At 42.0% G+C, this 24,085-nt stretch overlaps 1 protein-coding gene across 29 annotated transcripts in view; it reads left to right on the top strand.

Annotated features, from left to right (window-relative positions):
* Positions 1 to 235: 235 nt before the first annotated feature.
* Positions 236 to 24,085, top strand: part of ADGRF4 (adhesion G protein-coupled receptor F4) — a 72,212-nt gene continuing 48,362 nt past the window's right edge. For 6 of the 29 annotated variants that reach the window (XR_014250467.1, XR_014250468.1, XR_014250469.1 and 3 more), the window contains exons 1-3: positions 14,670 to 18,887; positions 22,669 to 22,729; positions 23,912 to 23,968. The gene's annotated coding sequence lies outside the window, so the exon portion shown is untranslated. Of the gene's footprint in view, positions 4,370 to 13,923; positions 14,001 to 14,668; positions 18,888 to 21,665; positions 21,827 to 22,668; positions 22,742 to 23,911; positions 23,969 to 24,085 lie in introns of those variants that run through there. The other 23 variants (XR_014250470.1, XM_082411644.1, XM_082411642.1 and 20 more) reach the window with 18 other exon arrangements.

Below are 24,085 nucleotides of genomic sequence, written 5' to 3'. Positions count from 1 at the left end.
GGGAACTATATTCAATATCCTGTAATAAACCATAATGGAAAAGAATATGAAAAAGAATATATATGTGTCTAACTGAATTACTTTTCTGTACAGCAGAAATTAACACAACATTGCAAATCAACTACACTTTAATTTAAAAAATTTTTTTTAAAAAGGGTCAGCTACAAAACGAAACAAACAGAATGGTGTTTCTATAAAGGGAGAAGTGGTCAACTGGAGACTGATGAGGCAGGAAATAGGAGATCTAATGGAATGTCACCCTAGAGAAGATCTGAGGAGATGGGGACAGAGCTCCCCGGAAGAGACAAGTGTTGACAGGAAGACAGATGCTTCTTCTAACATGACAGGAGGGAAGGAGGAGAAGATGGGGCTGCGTGAAGGTGGGTTTGCGGGTTTGGAGGTGAGAAGTGGATAGAGTTCTCACCTCGTTTCTATTTTCTTTGTAAAACGTGAGACGAGATTGATAATGTGAGGACTGGGGGGAAGTTAACATCAGCGGTTTGAAGAGAGCGAATGTATCTCATCAGTCATCCAGGATCATGGCAGAATGAGCCTGCCAGAGAATCACAGCAAGACTGACCAACCCATGAAGGGGCTGTGGAATTCTGCATTCATTATTTTATATAAATATAAATATATTTTCTATTTTATCAATTGTAAGTCGCACCTCTGAAATTGAGATACACTCTGGTATTGTTCCATGGTTTCCTAGCACTGATTCAGAGTTTAATTACCTGCATTGTTGTTTCTGAGAGGTCCACAAAGCATTGGGCATCTTTTAATCAATGGCATCTTAGAGGCAGTGAAATACGGTAATTTTATTCCTCCCAGGTTCAGCTGCTAGTGTGCAGACGTGGAGAAGGCCTTTCTTTCAGGGTTTCAAAGACAAGACGATAGCTGTCAGTCACAAAGAGACCTATTTGAGTCCACTCGAGGAATAATATAATTGCAATGTGATTGTAAGCACTGACTTCTGAGGAGATCAGCTCTTCATTACTGGAAGTGTTTCATCAGAAGTTTGGTCTACGAGGCCAATCTCTAAAATCTTTTCCCAGGTTAAGACTCTCATCAAATTCTCTTGTAAGCTTAACTGCCATGAGATGACAGTTCAAAATCCCTTCACCAAGGTGTCCTATATTGGATGATCAGGACCTGTGTCCTACATGGAGGTGTGGTTATTGAAGAAAAGGTCCAAAATCACGTCTCCATTCATCAAATATTTATTAATTACCTACTGTATACCAAGCAGTCTGTTACTTTGGGAGGAAATAAAAATAAATAAAAATCTAGGTCTCTGATCTAAAGGAGTTTATAATCTGCTATAAGAGACAGCTAGCAAACAAAGAATTGTCACCAGAGGTGTTCATTCATCCAATCACTTGTGTAACACGTATTTACTGAGCTCCTACAAAGCACCAGGCACAGTTCTAGGTGTGGAAATACAGCAGTGATAAAATTCACCAGGTTCCTGCCCCCCATGGTCTTTACCTTCTAGTGGAGGAAGACAACTAACCAAAATATTCCAATAAGCATGATCATTTGCACTAGTGATATGTATGAAGAAAATATTGGAATATGATAGAGAATGACTGGGGTGCTACAATCAGAGTATCAGTTTGGCTACAAGTAATAGAAAACCTAATGGTCACAGCAGTCCTAGGAGCATTAATTATTTATCTAAAAAGTCCAGAGGTTATTGATCCCAGAGTGGGTTCAGTAATTTAGTGGTGTCATTAAGGACCAAGGCTTTTTCCATCCTTCTATTCCCCCATCCTCAACATATTGACATTTTCCTCAGGCTTGTTGCCTCATGGTTGCAAGATAGCTGCCAAAGCTGCAGTAGCTGCCATAGCTTACATCCTCCGACAGTTTCCAAAGCCAGAAGGGAGAAAGGGGTAGGTGGAGAGGGGCAAGATAACTATTTTTTTCCTAGTGTAGCTCCCTTATTTTATCAGGAAAAATCCTTCCTAGAAGCTCTCTTTTCTCCCAATAGACTTCCCCTAAGGCTCATTGAACACAAATGGTCATCTGCCTACAGTAACCAGCAAAGAGGACCTGTATTGCCACAGTTGGTTCAAAATAATGATGAGTTATCAAATCTAGATTTTTGGCAAGAAAGAAGACAGAATGACCTTGGGTAAGTAAATAATGACTACCAAATCAGGGGATGCTTCTCTGAGGAGATGACATTTGAACCGAAACCTCAGTGATGAGGTGGTGCCAGTCTTGTGTACCACGTACCATGGTGGTGTGGAGGCGGGACCTGGGCCCGGCTAGTTGGTCATGGAAGTTTCGACAGCAGAGGAGACACCTGAGGACAAGAATGAGTCACCAGGTGAAGCTCTGGGTGGAGATGAGCGGAGGCCTTTCAGGCTGCTGGAGAGGCTAATGGAAAGGAGAAGGAATGTGACCCAATTTGTAAGCGAGAGAAAGACGAACAAGACGGGTTAGGTCACAACCCTGGTGAAGATGACTTCAGATGGGAACATTCTGATCCCAACATTACAAAAGTAGTGATAAGGTGACGGTATGCAAAAGGAGGATACTCAGCTTCACTTCAGGCTGTGGAGGAGACTTCCTCAAGAAAGAGACAGTTGATTTGGAGTTTCAGAGACTTGAAACAACAAGATGAAAAAGCTTCAACAAGGCATTACCAGTGTGTAATGTGTGAGTCAGGGAGCGACTGGTGATGAGATTGGAGCCACGCTGGGGAGCTCTGCTTTATTTAATTTGGGCCAGTACTTGTCTTTTCAAAAGTTGAGAGTCCCTGGTAAAAATAAATGAGCTGGTTTTCTCCTTTGTGCGGTGTGAAGTTGGGTTTGGATGATCTCCAAGAACACCTCCATCGTTTATATTCCGGGTCTCTAGTAGATGCTCAAGAAAAGTTTACCGAGCAAATGAACTATGAACAAACCTCAGTCTTTCCTGTTGGCAAAACTTTGCCCATCAGTGTAAATTGGATGTGTCCTTCCAGGCCTGACCTGGCCCTGCAGGCTCCATGAAATGGCCCTGGGCCAGCCTCCATCAACGCTTCCCTGCTTTGGACTTACTGCTTCCACTCTTAGATGAGAAGGCCTTGTACATTCCCCACATTTATGTTTCTTTTCTTCCCAACTAGACTGTGAGCTCTGAGAAGTCAGGAGTGATATTTACATAAATCAATATATCCACAAACATATGGGACACTGGGTATATGGTATATACACAACGAAAATATTGAATTTTCCCATCTGATGAATGGACTTGAGTGGATTTCAACCCCAAAGGGGATTCTCAAATCTCTGGTTGTTCCCTAGACGATCCAGAGCAATCCAGGAAGCAAAATGAGGATGAGGGAGCTCAACGATTGAAAATGAGGAGCGCCTCTCACTGTGTTACAAGAATTCCTTAATGTGGGTTTTGAAAATTACCACGCTTTAGTTAAATGTGAGTGTGGTTTTTGAAACATGGCCTTCAGAGAGCTAGAAAGTCCATGAATGCTAAAAAAATTTGGAAAGGATCTGTGAGTGTTTCAAAGTTAGAAAGACACATCACTCTGCATGTTGTCTTCCAAGAGCCTCGGTCCTTGCGTCTGTCAGTAGAGGCTAGGTTATGCTGAAGTAACAAATAGCCCCCAAATTTCAACAACTAGAAACAATCAAGGGTCACATTTTGCTCATGCCCATCACAGGTCAGCAGGGCCCATTCTTATTCCTCAGGAACCCAGGATGGAGTGGCTATCATTTTGAATTGCTGGTCACCACAGCAGAACAACTTGCCTGACCCCTCCAACCACAAGGAGGTTAGGAATGGCAATACCACCTGGTACCTGAACTAGGGACATCCAGAAACAATTAGAGAACCATGCTACCATAATCCTAGTTACCAGAAGGCCAGGCAAAGACAGAGCTCCAAGCACAGACACTTGAGTTTTCTATATCCCATTTTCAGGCTTAGGCAGATGCATGAGGACGTTAGTATTTATGGCCAAGTACCACAGATCTTGTGCCACCTCTATAGTCCTGGATCCCTTGCCAGAAAGGGAAGCCTTGGCTATTTGTGAGAGTCTGCATGTGTCACCCAGTGTGTGACTCATCCATTCTCCAGTACTCTGCCCCTCCCACCTCAGGAGCTACTCCCAAGCAGGATTTGCCTGTCAGGCTGCAGGTCCCCTGCATATAGGGCTGGCTGCCTGTGCCAGAGCAGGGCCAGCCTGAATGCCTCAGCCTGGGGAGCCACCATTCAGGGCTAAATTGACAGCTCAGAGATACAGGAGTTCAGCCTGCTAATTTGCTGCAAGGTATGGCAAAGGAAAGCCACTGACACCTGCGTCTCCAGCTGCCAGGGAGTGGGGCGAATTTGCCCGTGACTTTGTCGTTGGCTAGCCACAGTGAGTAGTCCCATGCTCCTCTCCCTCCAAGGACTTCCTTGGGAGAATTTCAGAGTTGAGCAACCAACTATGATTCTACACTTTCGAGGCTTTGTAATTTGGGCTTTCGTTAATAACATAGACAGGGAATAAGTATTCAAAAGGAATTTGGTAACCTGGGGGCACTTGACATAATTCAATAAGAGCACTAGTCTGGTATGAAAATATTTTTGCTTTTACTGATTACTTTCTGCTTCTCTGATGCCATGCAAATATCAGAGTCCAGGAAACTGGAATCTTTAAAGGAATTATTTTCTTCTTCTCATGACCTGAAAGTGATTAAGTACAACTACAGAAGCTAATTCACTTTTCTAACCATTATTTTCCCTCATCACACTTTGTAATGTTTTATCTATAGTTTTGACTTATTATCAAGTCATCACCAGCTTTAAAGTCTCCTTGAATACAGAGGAATATTTTTACACCTTCACATGCACAGATACACACACACACACACACACACACACAAATCCTGCACTTCCAATACTAACCTATGGCATTAAGAATTCCTGATCTTGGACATTATTTTCCTCAGATCAGACTTTCTCAGGAGGACTATAAACTTTGGAGAGATTTTTCTTGGCTCGTAAGCTTGTCTGCCTTGCGTTGTTCTTTGCACGGGGAGGGTGGGGGAGGACACATAGACGTCTCCCTGTCCATTTCCTTTCATGTCCTTCCTTAAAATATTGTTGGAATTGATGCTTATCTCGATTCCTTCCTTTTTCTGAAGGATTCTTTGCCCGTATTTGTTGAGTGTGAATTTTGCAAGTTTAGTTCTGCTTAGAAACTTTTATCCTTTGAATTTTGAGTTTTTCCCCTCTAAAGTAAACTTGCAGATTAAAGAGTGAGGCTTGAATGGACCTCACCTTATTTGGGTTTATTAAATTTTCCCTACAAAGTTCATGCATATGCTTACAGTTTGGAAAAATCAGCTTATTTGTAGCTCGCAGAAATGATTTCAGGTACATTTCTGGGCAAATGTTTAGCCTTAAAAATTGCAAAATTTAAAGACAGCAAAAACTATTGTCTGTCTTTAGGGATTGTATCCTAAGATCATACAGACCCAAATCCCTTTCCAAAAGTATTTGCATGATATAGAGTTACGGCATCATTGTCTTTTTACACAATAAATGAAATTTTGTAAACACAAACTGAGACTCTTATTCAAATATGATGAGATCAGGGGACAGCTCTAAGCCTGGTGACTGCCTGGTGTTTCTAGAATTGGACATGGAGCAGAGGCACAGGGGTTGGGAGTGGAAGTGTTTTGCCTGGGTCCAGGCAATAACCAATAACGCGGAGTAGTGTCTATAGACAATCATAGTTCTAAATATGTCTAAAAAAATAGAACTAACTTATAGTCAGTCTACTTTTTTTTTTAAGAATTCTATTTCTTTTTTTTTTTTTTTTAATTTATTTATTTATTTATTTATTTTTGGCTGTGTTGGGTCTTCGTTTCTGTGCGAGGGCTTTCTCCAGTTGCGGAGAGTGGGGGCCACTCTTCATCGCGGTGCGCGGGCCTCTCATTATCGTGGCCTCTCTTGTTGTGGAGCACAAGCTCCAGACGCGCAGGCTCAGTAGTTGTGGCTCACGGGCCCAGTTGCTCCGCGGCATGTGGGATCTTCCCAGACCAGGGCTCGAACCCGTGTCCCCTGCATTGGCAGGCAGATTCTCAACCACTGCGCCACCAGGGAAGCCCAGTCAGTCTACTTCTATTGTCAGCAGGTTCTGGTGATTCTAAACCACATGAGTAATAAAATACTTCTCCCCACTGGGGCAAACCACTCCCATCCCTCCCCACCCCAATCCCTTGGTATGGCGCCTGCTTTGTGCAAGATATGACTTAATTCACCAGTGGCAAAACAATCTACGTTAGAACACAGTGGCTACTTCCACAAAGCCACAGTTTAACATATGGTCTAATTTCTTGAATCCCACTCTCTTGGGAATGCACGGCTTCTGTTTTTTTAAAAATATATTCCTCTTAATGTAATCTTCATCTCTCAAGTCAATAAACACTTTATTGTTGTTTTTAATTTAGGGATGAGGTTATAGAATTTTATCACCTCTGCATATTATTCCTGAATCTTTTGACTGTAGTAAACAAACTCCTAAGTCACACTACTTTAAGCCCCGAAGGTGATTTTATGATGATGATACTGGGGTATCTCATAGAACCCAGGGCATGAAATACAGGATCTTATAAACACAGGATTATAAAGAGTGTCACCAGGATGGTCTTTATAATCTTTGTTTTTCTTGGTGTATCTACTTCATTTTGCACTATTTTTCCTTCTGTAGTTGGGTTGTTCTCAATTCCATTATAGTAATATCACTTGAGAGTTTAAAAATAAAACCCCACTCATCCCTAAATGTTAACAGATAGTGCAATCTAGGTGAAGGGTATGTAGGGTTCACTGTACTATTCTTTCAACTTTTCAGTAGTAATGAAATTATTCAAAATTAAAAGTTTGGGGAAAATATTAGTGTCTGAGCCTTACTGCCAGAAATTCTGATTCAGTGGCTCTGGACATTGGCAACCAGACATTGGTAATTAAAAAAAAAAAAGCTCCTCTGGGAATCCCAATGTGTAAAGTTGGAAATTACTGCTGTGGGCTGCTGTCTTTTTCAGCTTCTCTAGAAGAGAGTGAGTCCCATTTCTTCTGAAAATTCCTGGGGTGAGGACTGGTCAACCCAACTTGGGTCAGCTGCCTCCCCCCTAACCCAGTCTGCTCTGGCCAGGCCCATTGTTCAACATCGCTGCATGCATGGTAAACCCAGAAGATGTAGGCAGTTTCCAGAGAAGCGTGGGCGGGTTAAGGGGTCAGCTAGGCAAAATGATTAATGATAGTAATAGTAATAGTAGTAGTAGTAATAGGTGTCCAGTGTATTCCTCCAATAGAAATGCAAATTGAGTCCTTAACCGCTTCATTTGAGAATATCTGACTGTTGATAAGCCAAAGCCATTATTTCCTGTTTTAGTTATTTTTAAAATTATGTCATTGTTTTCAAAGAATGGAATGATGGAGAATTATTCTTTGTTAGTTTGAAGGTTTTGTATAGCAAAATGCAAATTAAATATATTTGATAACAAAACCCAAGACTGTCCATATTGAAGTAGCCCTTACAAGTTGCTATGCATTAAATCATGTATAGGAATAAATACCATTCATGACGGTCACATCTAGGCATAATGTTCCGGTTGTAGCAGGTATACATTTTCCACCATCATACACATCTGGTCTTTAAAATTTCACATTTCCATAAAGAATTCTCTAAATCAGCGAGTAGGCTCTGAGTCATACCTCTGCCCACAATTGTCTTGTAGGAAATTCTATCTCAGTCTTCTGTTTGAAGGGACTGCTTCTTGCCTTCTGTTTGAAGGGACTGCTTCTTGCCAAGGATCTGGCAAGAATTCTGTGAGTCTTACGCAGTCACAAATTGTCTTATAGCTGGAAGAGAGTGGCACCATCACTGCTGTGCCAGCTCGGGCATGGTCACTTTTTGTGATGGTCCCTCATGCTGTGGACCTCCTATTTCAGCCTTCCTTGCACCCTGAGTCACCCACAGGAGGTCCTGTCCCCTCTACGGGCATTGGGTCACCAATGACCAGACAGTCTGTGCTCCGGGGGGGACGGTATTGGTGAGGGGAAGCAGGGATGCGTGATGCTGATGCAAAACAGCTGAATGATGACATGTTCCCACTGGTTCCAAGAAGAGAGCTGGGCTTCCCCGAGCAAGAACGGGACTCTGTCTGTCTATCTATATCTCTGTCATCATTATATGCATCTATCTATCTCTATCTCTATCTATCTCTATCTCTATCTCTATCTCTATATTTAGTGGGGAATGGAGATGGTGATCAGCCTTTTTACATCTCCAATGAGGACAGGAAGGAAGACAGGGACAGAGTGATGTAATTAAAAGTGCCCTGGATCAGGAGTCAAAAGAGTCTGGTTCTTCCAATGACTTGGGGTGTGACCTTTGAAAAGCTGCTTCCTATCTGGACAATTTCCTCTTTGATAAAAAAAAGGGAAAATGATAACTTCTCTGCCTACCACATAAAATTTTATGATGTCAAGGTGAAAGTTATATGTGAAATGTTCTGAAAGAATTAACCCCATACAAAGATAAGCTCTTTCTTATAGTAAGAAAGCTACATGACATACTGAAAAAAATCACAGACCTGGGTTCAAATCCCAACTATGCCACTTAGTACCTGTGAGGTTAGCCAGGGTCAAATTTTAGCCCCTTAATTTTGGAAAATTGTGGAGGTCACTTCAGTCACTCAGAACTACCCGATGGTATTAAAAGAGCCAATGTAGATATAGTGCTGGACACAGAGTAAATAGACAGTATCTATTTGTTTTACCCTCCTCTTGCCTTCCATAATGTCTGCATTCAGGCAGGAGGATGGGATTGGTCATTGACTAGAGGTGAGACAGCGGGATGTCTACATGACAGATGCAATGGAATCTTCTGAGATCATCTGAAGTGTATTCCCACAGTCTGGGAACGTCCATAGTGTTTTCTGGATCTCACTGGAAGCCTCAGCAATTCACCACAAAACCTAATTATGCAAGCAGGAGCCGCAGACTGTCAGCTGATGAAGCCGGTGATTGAAATACTCCTGGGTGTCTGGTCAAGTTCTGTCTGGAGTTTTGTTGACTCTTGTTTGTGATTGCCGTGATTGCTATTCCAATACTTTCTTTTTTCCTAATCAAGATTTAAGGGTTAAAGTTGTAGAGGTTTTTTCTTCCCAAAATCACCCTATAAAATTGCTCTGGTCTCTATCACTTGTGTGTGCAATGTGTTTAAATTAAGCAAATGTTTGTTTCCAACGAGGCCATACTCAGAACACGTCTCAGCATGCAGCTCACGTGTTTTCTTTCTGCCTGTTTTGTCTTTGCCAGGCAACCATTTGGCTTTGGGGTGGAGGAATTCGACATAGAGATAGGAAGAGATATTTCAAAATTAAATTGCTAACAAAGATGGGAATCGTTTTGTGGAATCTGGAACTTGGGGACACTTCCTGTCATGTCTGTTTGTCTAGCTTTGACTCTGAGTGTCCGGACGTCTCTAGGGAGCAAACCCCAGCCAAGTTCCCACCCCCCAGGGTGGTGCTTCAGAAGGCCATTAGACCATGACTTCCCTAGATGCCGAGGGCACACGGAAAGAAGTCATCCTTGCTGGCACTGTTTAATTTCTATTTAGGACATCGTTGTTTAATTTTTGTTAGGACATTGCTTAGAAATGAGAAGCTTATTTTACGACTATTGAAAAAAGACATAAATTAACATTTTAAGCACCTTTTTCAGATTTGGAAAGCAGTCAACAGAGAATGAGAAAATATTTTAGGTTAGAAGTTTGGAAATGTTATCTCTGCAGATCTAGCTTTGTAATCATACACTGTGCTGAGTTTTGTTTTTGTTTCTGTTCTGTTGATTTTTTTTTTTTAATAAGGTAGAGGGAAACAGTTTCTTAATAAAAAACATGCCAACACTTTGTATTTGGCACGTTTTATTGTGTGAAATTTCAGTGCTGAGGTGATTGCTTCATGAGTTTTTTGTTTGTTTGTTTTTGGTGAGAATCACATGAAGTGACTGTTTCTTTTCAGGGTGTACGTTCTTGAGAGATAAGCCTTTTCTGAAATAAATGTCTGTAGTGATTTTTTTTTGGTTTGGGCTACACGGAAACAACATTTTCAAGCATCTGTCTGAGAGGGAAGAGTTCCACTCCAGCCTTCCCTGGGTTTCAGAACGGGGTGGGGCTGACCTGGGGAAGGAGGTCTGGACCATTAGAGACCTTCTCAAAAGAAAATCGGGAAGGAGGCCAGGTGGGGGGAGTGGGTGGTCAAAGATTGGATTCCTGGGGCTTCCCTGGTGGCGCAGTGGTTGAGAATCTGCCTGCCAATGCAGGGGACACGGGTTCGAGCCCTGGTGTGGGAAGATCCCACATGCCGCGGAGCAACTAGGCCCGTGTGCCACAACTACTGAGCCTGCGCGTCTGGAGCCCGTGCTCCGCAGCAAGAGAGGCCGCGATAGTGAGAGGCCCGCGCACCGCAATGAAGGGTGGCCCCCGCTTGCCTCAGCTAGAGGAAGCCCTCGCACAGAAATGAAGACCCAACACAGCCCAAAAAATAAATAAATAAATAAATAAATAAATAATAATTAAAGGTGCTAAAAAATAAAAATTAAAAAAAAAAGATTGGATTCATGTTACTGTGCTGCCGCTGACTCTTTTGCTTCTTCTAAACTCTGCTTTCACTAAACTAGAGAAAGAGCTCATGACTATCGCTAAATGTCAACAAATCTGGAAGAAAAATGATTTTCCTGAAGTCCAGATTAAAACACATCACTTTTAGTAAGTCAGACAGGAAAAGACAAATGTATGATATCGCTTATATGCGGAATCTTAAACAAATGATGCAAGTGAACTTATTTACAAAACAGAATAGACTCACAGACTTAGAGGACAAACTTATGGCTACCAGCGGGGAAGGGTGGGGGGAAGGGATAGTCAGGGAGTTTGGGATTGACATGTACACACTGCTATACTTAAAATGGATAACCAACAAGGACCTACTGGACAGTACAGGGAACTCTGCTCAATATTATGTAACAACCTAAATGGGACAAACATTTGTAAAAGAATAAATACATGTATATGTATAACTGAGTCACTTTGCTGTACACCTGAAACTAACACAACATTGTTAATCAACTATACTCCAATATAAAATTAAAAAGTTGAAATAAATTAGATAAATAAAATATGTCACTTTATTCAGAGAGCAATCTGTCTTATAAGTGAAATACACAAAAACGTCAACTTTAGAAAATGTTCAGTTTGGTGAAAAGAATTGAGAAAAGGCTAAAAATGCACTAAAAATTAATCACTCTGTTGCTGAAACTTGGGGAAAGATAGCATTCCAGAGTTGTGGTCCCCAGTGCTATGATAAGGTAGGGCTGGATAGTAAGGAAGATGTCAGAAAATTCTGGGCCCCAGGTAGCAGCATAACTATCAAAACAGGCCATCCTGCAAAGTATAGTAAAGGTCATTACCACATAAAACACAAAGTACTCATTTTGCTGCACAGAGAAACATAATTTTAGTAATAAACAGAAATAATGTTATTAATTTTGATAAAAATGAAAACAACTAAGTTTAAAATTTAAAACAAAATGACAGTAAAGAATTTTTTCAATATGGATTAAAAATGTTAAACAAACAGAATACTTTTCATCTTGATTTGTTGACCTTAACTAACCATTCAACTCCTCCCCCTATTCCATTTTTTAGAATCCATTGGAATGCCTGGGCTGGGTCGTGCTAACTCTATGAAAATTTGTTGTATCATCCCTTAAATGCTTTATTTGATTAATTTTAGGTACGAGGAAGAACATGATGAGACTCTTAATAAACATTAATGTGATTCAGAAAAACATGGACTCATGCTCAGATTTTGAGAATTTTGTCAACAAATTTATCAGTAGTTGTAATTTTTTCCAATTTTGATGAATTTACCCAAAGCAGTAACTGCATTGGTGATGATTCTGATAAGTCCCTTTGATGATTTTCATCCTGAAATTTTCATCCATTTGAATGACTTAGGTTGGAATAAAGGGTGCACACATGACTTCAATTTACTTGAAAAAAATAAATTAATTAAAAAAAAAAAAAGGGCTTCCCTGGTGGCGCAGTGGTTGAGAATCTGCCTGCCAATGCAGGGGACACGGGTTCGAGCCCTGGCCTGGGAGGATCCCACACGCCGCGGAGCAACTGGGCCCGTGAGCCACAACTACTGAGCCTGCGCGTCTGGAGCCTGTGCTCCACAACAAGCGAGGCCGCGACAGTGAGAGGCCTGCGCACTGTGATGAAGAGTGGCCCCCGCTTGCCGCAACTAGAGAAAGCCCTCACACAGAAACGAAGACCCAACACAGCCAAAAATAAATTAAATAAATAAATAAAAATTAAAAAATAAAGGAATTCCTAAAAAAAAAAAAAAAAAAAAAGGAGCTTAGCATTTGCTCCTTTACATGTTTTTGGTATTTATCCATTCAGCCACCACAGGGAAATTCTGCTCTTCAGGGTTATAGAAAATAGTTATTTTGTCCCCTTCTCTTCGTGTTTTTACAGGCAAGGTAAGTTAGGATTATACCCAGAAGTTCATTATCAGCTGGTTGATTGTCTGCGTCAGTGGTTTTCCACACTGGCTGCACCTCAGAAACACCTAGAGAGCTTGTAAAAAATACCACTGTCCAGGTTCCACCCAAGAAAATTTAAACCAAAAACTCTTGGTGTAGGACAGAGTCTTTTTTTTTTTTTTTTTTTTTTAAAGCTCCCCAGTGATTCTAATGTGGTGCCAGGGTTAAGAACCACTGTCTGGGTTTTAGGCAAATTTGTCCTAACTTCTTGCAATCCTTCCTTCACTCTGTCCACTAGCTGTAGCCATTGCAATTTAGTGTTTTTAGCCCTACTCAGAGGAAGTAGGCTATCATCTCTCTTCTCCTCTCCTACTTTGTAGGTCTCTGACTTCTAGGCCACCATCTCCTACAGTCCAGATTTAACTCTTTCTCCTTGGGGTGCCTGCCTGGGAAGTGTCAGTCCCAGCTCCCCAGAACTAGGATAATAAACATACTTGTCTGCGTTCATTTTCTATCCGATGTGATGAATGAATCTATGCTCACGTGGTAATAATTCCATCAGTGAGTTACTATATTTCCAATCCACAACATAGACCTGAAACACAAGGATACTTTAGACCCAGGTGCATCACAAGGGCATGATGGTACTGTTGAGAATTTCGAGGACTAGGGGTCATTTTCCTGTTTCTCTCTCTCTCCACGGTACTCAATTGCCTTCTCCCCACCTCCCTCCCAAACTAGAGGCTCCTTCAGGAGAGGGATCCAGGCTCTTCCAGGGAAGAGGAGGATCTCTCACACCAGCCTGTTCCCATGTGGTCAGTGGTTCTAAAACAAAGAAGGAGAAGGATGAAGTAAAAGCGTGAAATAAACTGCTGTAGGTCACAATTCTCCATATGCTTTTTTTAAAAAATTGAGATATAGTTGATTTACAATATTATGTTAGTTTCAGGTGTATAGCAGAGTGATTCAGTATTTTTATAGATTATACCCCATTTAAAGTTATTACAAAATAATTGCTATATTCCTCTTGCTGTACAATATATTCTTGTAGCTTATTTTATACCCAGTAGTTTGTACCTCTTAATCCCCTACTCCTATCTTGCCCCTCCCCCCCACTGGTAACTACTAATTTCTCCTCTATATCTGTGAGTCTGTTTCTTTTTTGTTATATTCACTGATTTGTTGTTTTTTTTTTTTTAGATTCCACATATAAGTGATAACATACAGCATTTGTCTTTCTCTGTCTGACTTTTTTCACTAAGCATATATACTATGCTTAGCGAAATAATTCTCCATGTGCTTTCAGTAATTGTGATAATCGAAAACAGACTACTAATGACAAATCCAATTATCCTTTGTCTTCCACAGAACATTTCTTCTGATTTTTCTCGTCACCCCACCAGAGGGCCAATCTAGCAAACCAGGCTATACTCCTAACCTGGGAGGTGAGTACAAAGCAAAGGGGACCCCATATACATGGCCTGTATGTGATATTTCTTTAAAAAAATCACAATTTGATTAATTCTAATCAGAAATGATTTTTTCTTGGTTGAAAGGATTCTTCTCATACAACCTACTCTCACCTAGCTCTGGTTAGAGATATATTCACACTTCTAATTCTTGGACTTCTGAAATTTTTATTGTCTCTGCAAAACAGTCAGGCCTGTCCGAGGATGCGTGTAACTCAGCCTGAGTGTATTTGCGAGGGGAGTGAGCAGATGCGCTAGCGCTACCCAGATGCTCCCTCTTTTCCTCCCCTTTAGTTCTCCATCCCCAGGACATTCTCCATGATATCAACAACACCCCCCAATTTCCCACTGTTGCCCCCTCTCTTCCCCAGTGTTAAGAGATCAAGGAATTATGACACACACTATCCATGTGAGACCTCGGAGATAGTGTAGAAGTTAATTTACATTTGCAGGAGGGTCTGAGACAGAGAGAAACAGAGGGAAGGGAACCACAGGGTGAAACAGACAGGGACACTTAGCGACATGTCATGGCAACTCAGAGTTGGAAGAGAGCCGCCAGATACCCCGACATGTGCAGCCAAGTCTTCCGATCCTCTATCTCCATTTCCCTCTAGATCTAGAGAGAGAAGACCAGACAGGGAGATGGAGACACCCACGCTGGGACCTCCACCTTCACAGTGAGACAGAGAGATGCAGAGAGAGGCTGAGGGTTACAGAGAGAGACCCAGAGAAATACAGAAAGAAACAGAGCGAGCAACACACACAGAGACACATAGAGTGACAGAGACAAAGAGCTGTAGAGAAAGCCTCCCTCCCCCACCCCAGTATATCCAGCTCCAGCAGCCTCTGTGGCTGAGACCTTCTGCAGCAACCCAGGGCCTTGTACAAAAAAGAGGTCTTTTTCCAAGAGGAAAGGACGTGGTCCAGCTTGCAGAGAGACAAGGTCTGTAACTCAGCATTTGCGGATGAGAGAACAAAGCTGTTCCCTGGATTCCAGAGTGACTTAAAGGGAAGAGACTCACCATTTGCCAAGGGGGTTCTACCCAAAGGGGCTTATTGTTCAAGAAAGAGTGAATCCATGATGCAGTTGTCATGAGGCTTTTGGATCTTGCTGCTTGTACATTAAAGCCGTGATTGTCTGTTCTTGACCAGGTCATACATTTCAGGATCGCAGGGCCCCCAGGAGGAATGTGCAGATTCCTGTCTTCTTGCCTCTGGGGAGTATGAAGGAAGCCTCCCTCTCAGTGGTGCTGATGGAGGAGGGCATGAAGTGTGGAGAGGATGGAAGCCCCCTGTCTAAGCTGTTCTGTGCTGCTAATGATTCCCCCCAACCCACTGTCAACATATATATATGCCATGCTGGGTTTCCACAGGGGGACAGCAGAACCTTGGTCTTGTCAGGGTCTCTAGCTCCATGCTGTTGGAATCACGTTTATCCCCAGGAAGAGAGCTCTGGCTCAGCTTGGCAATGGTGGCCTGGGATGTCAGCTGGCTGGATTCTGTGGGTTGCTGAGGGAAGGCCCTCATGAATAGTCACCAACAGTTGGGCCGACTCTAAGTAGGTCATTGCTGGTTCTTCGGACAAAAGGAATCCAGGAGCCAGTATGTTAAACTCCTCCAAATTTAAATTGATTGTATGGTCAGCCTGGGTTGGGCTTAGATGCAACATCTTTGGCTGTGAGTCAAGCAAAAAGCACAGAGCTTTTGAGCCAGAAATGTGTTTAAGTTAAGGAGACTGAAGTCTGGAGTGATGTGTAACAGCTAATCAAGGCTTGAGCCAGAGGTAGAAACCCAAGTCTGCTGGCTTCCAGGCCTGGACTTTCACCTCAAGACCAAGGAGCCACCAAGGGCCTCTCTGCCCTACTCTGACTATGTAAGATTAACCCCTACCAACAATATGGTGTTTTGAAACCTATGATGAGGAAGGAGAAATATTGTATTTCCAGTAGAGAGCTACTCATTTCCTTAACATTGTATGTGAACAAATTCAACATTCAAATCAGGAGCCACCTGATAGGAAAGCAGTATTATAGGTAAAAACCTTTCTAGAAAAAAAAGAGAAGAAGAAGTTCCTTTATAAAGCCAGCACACAGGCAGATGTAGCAGAAGAAAATTAGTGGATAAAGGAAAAGGGGCAATGGGTAGCCCCTAATTATCCTACCAAGAACCCAGTATTAATGATGTAACATTACAAATGGGAAAGGGAGACTCACTTTGTGAATGAGTAGGGTCTCTCTCTCACTTTTTTAACTACAAAAAACTTCCTCTAAGTAGGAAAGTTTGAGAAAGCAAAAGTATAATAATCAGCAGGTAGAAAAATATACAAACCGGGAGAATGAGTCACCTTAAGTGGCATTGCTCATCTTGGGACAACAATTGCACCCTTTACAAATGAAGTCAGAAAGAAGTTTTAATTTGACATTTCCCAGTGTCTCTGTAGGGTCTCTTCAAGGGAAGAGAATGGGATGGGCACAGTCCTGGTTTTCTCAATGCAGAGACTTCAGTATGAAGAAATGTCATTTATCCTGAGTCAACATATTGAAGTGAAGATGGAATCCCATGGAGCTAAATGGTTACAGGATTTTAACTCTGAAAAAACTTTAGAAAAGACTGAGTCCAATTGCCTTGTTTTACAGATGGGACCACTGAACACGAGATAGACAGAGAGAGAGAGAGAGAGAGAGAGAGGTTGGCCTTCCATATGTATTGTGCATTGAGCAATCACATCTAGTATGAAAGCACACTCTGCCCAGATGTACTCACTCCTTAAGAGAAGATGGCGGGAAAGACACTCTATCTTGAGATTATTATTAATTAAGAAAGGCTCATGGATGCTCACAGAGAAACTCCGGAATCATCTGGGAATCCCTTGAAGAAGCTGAGCCTTCTCTCCTGCTACCCACAGCCCAGTCTGCCCCATCCTGAAAGGTGTCAAGGAATTGCACGGATCAGGCTGACCATGGAAGACCCAGGGTGGAGACAGACGCAATGTCCCATTCACACCTCACCAAGGAAGTGACTTGGTCAGGTGGCTCAAGGAGAAACTGGTGGTAACAGTGTCTAAGGCAGATTCTTGGGTAGAGCACCTAGTACTTGATAATCCTTGGGAGAGTTATTTAAATTCCTAGGACTTTGGTTTTCCCAACTAGAAACTGAGGATAATGGAGCCTACCTCATAGGGTTGTTGTAAAGGTTAAATGAATAAATGTAGGTAAAATACTTAGACTAGTACTTGGCAAATAATAATTGGCCATTAAAATGTTAGCTGTTTTTATTAGAGTACCTGTGAATTCATGCACACACCCACAAACACACACACACACACAACCAAACACACAACCATGACCTTTGGCCTGAGTTTGGATGAGACACTCTCATGGAGTTGGTTCATTGACAGCTAAATGAAAGTGTTAAGTGTTGGATTCAGTCTCTTTCATCAGGACCACCAGCCAGCAAAATATGCGGAAGGATCTTTTCATTCAATGTTTCCAGAGTTGTGATATATGGTTCCCTGCCCTGGAAACAGTGTACGTCAGAGAGTGTACATATATTCAGGGCACTCTGAGCTCTGCATCACTTTTTGCCTTCTCTGTGAAGTCTTCCCTGACCTGTCCAACCAGAAGTGCTGATTCTCCCCACTGATTTCCTACAATATTTATCATCTGTGCCATTCATTCTATAGTCAGTATTCACTGTGTAATATTGTTTATTTACTTTTAGCTTTTTTGTGTGCATGTATTTTCTTTCCCAGGTAAGACTGTAAACCTTTGGGGACAGAATGACTCTTGTTCTTCACTATGTCACTCACGTTTGTATGTCCAAAGAGCAGAGCAAGGTGCTTTGCACATAGAATATGTTTAATAAAGTCCTTTGATGACACAACCAAAGGCTTGATGATACTGGCTTTTTTGATTTCCAAATGACACAGTACTTAACTAGTGACCAAAATGGAATGACCTATTTCCACAGCATAGCCTCCACGAGCCTCATGACTACAAAAGATGTAACAAAACTCCTTTCACTTATTTCTCCTTCATGCCAACATCTCCTCTGGTAATATTCAAATGGAGGTTTGCCTTGGCTTTGGGGGGCCAGGAAGGTAGGTAGTAAATGGGAGACACTAGAATTGGGATGTGTGGGACTATCTGGGGGTGAGAAGGACAATCCAACTGGCTATCCTGTCCCAAGTCAGATCAAGGGAAGTTTCCCTCAAGTGGAATTCTATATCTGAATTCCCCACGGCTGTGCACCAAGGTAGAGGCACAGTAAGAACTCCTTGGGCCAGTCATTAAAAAATAAAACAAAAATATCTTTGGTGTTCAGGTAGGGATTGGATCACGATGTACTAATCAGTGTCCTAGTCAGTGTTTTCCAAGTTCAACGTCAGTACAGGCAAAAATGTGGTCGCCTTTTAAAATCAACAACAGTGACACAACCTGGCATTTTACCCCCTGCGTTCTAATTACCCCAGTGCAGTAGGGACAGCAGAGTCTCATGTGATCATCTGAGATAGAGAGGAGGAATGAAAAGACAAACAAGTGACTCATTTTAATGGATTTGCTTCAGACGAGAGAAACCTGTAATTTCTCTTAGACGTGTTTGACGGAACCACTGGGCAGTGAATCACAGACTTACACAAGCCTTGAAACTCAGGGAAGGTTTACAGTTCTCCCATCGGCTTCTCACCACGGCGGATGGTTTACACCGGGGCCTCCTGGACTTCGTTTCAAATATGGAGAAGACAGATCCCAGCCACTGACGGGGACCTTGGGAGGTTCCGGAGCCAGCACAGTGATGGTGGGGCATAGTGGTGGGGAGCCCAGCGTCGACCCTCCTGCTGGGCTGCTGGGTCTCCTGGATGCTGTGAGTACACACGCCATGACAACACCTTTTCCTACTGAAGGCAGGATTGTGGTTAGACATATTCCAGAATGGGGAAAATGTGTGATTTATGATGCTATTTTCTGGAATGCTTGCTTCTGCAGGAAACTTCCCTACCATTATTTAAAGATTGGCTAACTCCAGTTTGGAGTATTTCCTCAGTCTCTTTTACACTTGTTTTTCTTTAAAAAGTCATTTGTCAGGCTCTAAATTGCTCACTTCTAGGGGTGAAAATGCAAAGCCCTTTGTTAGGCAATTAGATTCTCTGTTCTCCAGTAGTCCCTCTTACTTGATAAACTGCATGAGCAAACTAGTTTTCAATCCCTTCCTTCAGGCTGAGTGTAAAGCTATATTTTGTTTTAAGAAGCATGCTTTAATAGTTTCTTCTTTTAGTGGGGTTGACAAAGCTGTCCTTATATCAACTTAAAGGGAAACATTTCCTCCACTTACTGCTGAAACCTATCTCCCCTCATTTTGAGTGGCCAATATTATGCCATTTGATGGTCTATATTCCTTAAACTCTGAGGACAATTGTGGGAGCTCTAAAGTGTGCATCTTAAGATGCTATTTTTTTTTTAGTGTCAGCCCTCCAGAGAGCTTTCTTCATGGAGCAGGGCAATTGCCTGTCATATCAATTTCTTTAACATCATATAAGTATCAAGATAGTTGGTGAGATGCTGGAAGCTTTCCAACTCTGAGATGATGTGATTATTCAAACTTATCAGAATTTGAATCCAGACTGCAATTCTCAGAGTAGATATTGAGCTACAAAGACACTGGCTGGATGCCATCTAAAATAACCGAGGACGAGATGTTTCTGATTACAGAAGATCTTTCGTATCTTTCTTTTCCCCCAAGGCTCTTTATGAAACAGCTCACGCATGGCAAGGGAGAACCCGTAAGAGAGACTGAATACATTCTATTATCGAGGCCAGAAACACACAAGCAACTTGTTGGGCCATCTGGCTGTATAATCTGTCCTAATTACACTAGTGGGGTAGACAGGAAATTAGGCTGAGGGGAGCAAAAGACACACACACCCCCCTCCTCCAAAATGTGGGTCACCTAACTTTTAAGTTCCTCACCCTCCAGTTAACCTTTCTGGATTGGTCCTTCCCAGCAGTGGGATTAGCCAAGAAGAATGCCATGAGGTGATGTCTAACAGATTAGCAAACGAGTGAGAATAGGTCCTCCCTCTCACCTTGGGGTGAAGCTCAATGGAGCGGAACACTTTGGGAAAGTATCCACTTTGTTTACAAGCATTCCCATCCAGCTCACCTCAGAGTGTTTTGCATGAAGAGGTTTGAGAGGTCATACTTTTCCATGCATTCCTTTCTGCTTGACTGTGGTTACGGTTCCCAGGCTGTATTTCCTATTATTTTCTTTGAGAGTCCTGATACGAGCCCTTACTCAGCGTGCTCAGACAGGTGGGGAGGGCCTCAGTCTGCGTGAGTCATCTGCCCCAACTCCACCTAGCATCTAGTATCAGAAATATGTTCCAGGACCCAGGAAGCCTAACTGTATTTTTGAATTCCAACTCAGAAACTCAGCTCCAGGTACAAAGATGGGACAAATAGAAGATGGTGTTTAAGAACAGCCAGCATCTTCTAGCTCTGTCCAGGGAAGCACTGTTTTGTGATTTCCGACTTTGTGGAGACAGCGTGGAAAGACACTTGCACTGTCATGCCTGTGGCAGACATCACTAATCTGGCAGGACGCTGTTTCCTGCTGAATCTAGATGAGACCTCACAATCCTTTTTTACATAAGGATGTAGTATAACAAAGAGGAGGTCCATTAGGCTGGGTGCATTTCTACTTAATTTTCCAGGTTCCAAAATGATCTAGCGTTGCAAATATGCTCATCTGCTCTCCTAAAATAGGAAAGTTGCCTTGTGATTTTAAAACAAAAACTTCAGAAGCTGGCATCATTCACACCTTTATTCATGTATCCAACAAATGTTTACTGAGTGTCTATTATACATCTTATGCTCTGCTGGATGCTGGAGACAGAGAAATGTCCTTCTGTGTCCACCTCCTAGTTAATGATAAAATGATTTTTCCACTAAGTGCAGCCTACTTTCTCTGGGGCTCTGGGACTAAAAGCCCTAAGCCCAGTGCTCTGCTGACCCCTTGTCATTAGGTCTCAGAGCACAGGCAGTGGTATGGAAGGTACTCATTGCTGTGAATTCTCCACAGAGCTAAATCCTGAGACACAGCCCCTCTGGGACTTTTGGGTGTAGCTATATTTTCCCTTAAGCCTCTGAAGCCAGCAAACACTATTTTCTCTCTCTCTCTTTGACATAATCACCATGTTAGAGCAGGGAGACTGGCTTCCATTCAGCTACCTAGAATGGCTGCTTATTATTAAATGAAAAACAGAAGTGTACGGTAGGAGGTAATTCACACCTTTGTGAGGATGCACAAAGAGAGGCGGGTTGTGGAAATAAGGAGTGATTGGAACTTCTTCAGTTCCTGAGAAGCTGCCATTCCAGATTGCCTGTTGCTTTTATCTCTGAAATAAGTCTTCTTTCAGATACTTTGGGCATAAGATGTGGCGTGCCTTTACTGGATGACTAGTGTACAAGTTGGAGGGAGTTTCTTTGTAAATGTCAGACAGCTATTTATTTACCTAATTACCATAGAGAGCCTCAGGTGAGAGTTCTTTTGCATCTTGTTTCTTTTCCTCTTTTTTATTCTCCATTTCTGAGTCTGTCTTGCCCTCCCTTGTGGTCATCCCATACTTCTGACTGCCATGCATAGGTGCCTGTCTTCCCTTCAGCTCTACTCTGAGCGTCATGTCAAGTTTCAGGATAATTCTTACATGTTTCACGGATTAAAGATTGCCTGCCCACTGCCGCCTTCTTTCAGGATGCACTAAGGCCAGGACTATTACTCTCTGCTGGGCTACTTTGGATCACGATGTGAGTGAATGAAAGGAGCTTCCAGGAAGATGTTAGCACAAGACTGGCATGGGGTAGGGTCCAACAAAGGCATGTGAAGCCTGAATCTGGAGAGATTAATATGTTCCAAAATAGCATACTGTCTTTGGATAGCAGCCTTCAACTCTCCCAAAGCACTTTTGATGATCAAGTAAATTCGGTAAAACCTGTGTGACAGTCTTGTCACTTCAAGAACCCTCAGAACTTTGCTATGCAAATGAATGTGTGTGTGTATGGGGGGGGGCAGTTGGTGGTACTGGTACACAATGTTTCCCAAACTGATCTGACCATGGAACCCCTTAGTCTTTTATGAGACCAGTGATCCACAGAAAACCACGTCAGGACATGATGCCTTGGCCGAATCCAATAGACACCAAATTGTTTGCCCACTAAGAGTAAAGCAGGCAGATTTCCTGAATTCATAGAACATTTTATACAAATGTCTTCAGTGTTGTTTTTCTTCCACCCTTTTTTTCTTTACCTTTTGGTGCCTGGGACAAATTGTTGCCAAACAGGTGGTGGATAATGTGGGTATCCCAGGATAAATATGCATTTTTGCAGTGTTATTCTGTCAGGATTACTGCTTACTCTTTTCATTTCCCCCCAGCTGGGTATTAGGATCTTGATTTAAATAGCCAGTGACAGTTCTTCCCAACAAAGTGTTTTTCTGCCACCATCTCCAGGGGGTTTGTAGAATTAGGGATTTTATAAAGACACACGATTTCATTGATAAGCTGAACACTCTGTAGAACCAGAAGTCAGTACATGGTAGAAAGGTAATTTAAGCGTCCTGGACAGAGAATAACTCTGGATTCTCCATGTAGGATAGGACCTGGCATGGAGTCCGGCCACTCTTCGCGAGGAACTAGTAAACCCCTCGTCCAGGTGAGTGTCCAGGTGAGCTGGCTTGGGTTACGTTCACATCTGAAAGCTTTTCCTTTCAACACTGCCTGTGTGTTGCTGATTCTGTTCTAGACAATTTAGTTTATGTTTAGATTTTGTGTCTTTGTTCTTCTCTTTTCCTCATTCAAAACCTAGGTTTCTTTTCCTCGTTCATCGGTACTGCCATCTAAATGCCAGTGCCGATGGGACAGTGAGAAGCTGAGAGCAGGGTCTGGGTGAAGGCGAGACCCTGGGGCAGGCATGAGGTCGTGCTGTGCTGGAGCTGGCTTGTACTGGCTCAAGAGAGCTGACTGCTATATTTTCAGGGATTAAATTATATAAATATAACGCTTGAAAGAATTTTCCATATTGGTTGTATTTCAACTTGACATTTGGACCATTGAGATGAAACAGTATGAACCCAGAACCATAGATTCATAAAATGCCAGAACTGGGAAATAAGACATGCATTAGAAATGAGATTCTAGTCCAAACTAGTCATTTTCATAAGTAAGGAGACCCAGAGTACATGTGAGATTTGCCCAAAGCCACCCAACTAATCATGAGAATTAGCAGTCTCCTTGCTTTGGACTTTTTCAGTGAACCACACTCCCTTGAATTCAAGTATCTGTGTATTTATAGATCTTGAAGATGAATTTTGGCCTAGCTATCTGTCTTTTCAAGCACCAACTGAAATTGCCATCATTGTTATATTAATTAGAAGGAAGTCATTTATTCAACCAACAGTTTCTCAATAAGAGCTACTTTTAAAATAAACAAAAACTTTCTGGACACATTGAGAGTCAGAATTTATGGTCAGCTAGTACTGAGTGTGACTTTTAGTGCCACAGTTCATTAGCTCTATGATAGGCATTTTTTATTCACCTCTGAACATTTTTGAAATTGGAATGTATTGTACAGTTAGTGGCATGTCATGGTTTCATTGGCAAGTTCTTTTCTTTTTCTTTCTTAGTGGACATAAAAATAATAATGTTGCTTACAATGTTGGGTTCAGTGAAATACGGTAATTTAATTCTGTGTAATGGTGTCAATTTGGGTACTTTCCTTCATGTTTTCATTTTTACACATTTGTCTCTAGTCAGGCATAGACATGAATATAAATCTATGTGCATTTTGGTTGATGTCATTCCTCATTGACTTCACTGTTATTTTTTCCCCATTTAGAATGCATCGTTAAGCCCAACGTATGGATCTAAATTGATGAATCGTTGAGGATAAGATGTGAGCATTAAAAACTCAAGGAGAATCTTACTGTATGTAGACATTGTGCTACGTCTTGAAGAGGCATTTTATCTGTACTTGCAGAAATTTTTCTGTTTGGAATTATGCAAAACTCAA

This window comes from Balaenoptera physalus (genome assembly GCF_965194825.1).
Source record: "Balaenoptera physalus genome assembly, chromosome: 11".
Classification (NCBI taxonomy): domain Eukaryota; kingdom Metazoa; phylum Chordata; class Mammalia; order Artiodactyla; family Balaenopteridae; genus Balaenoptera; species Balaenoptera physalus.
Note: the sequence above shows the minus strand (reverse complement) of the source record. Positions and strands in the feature narration are given on the sequence as shown.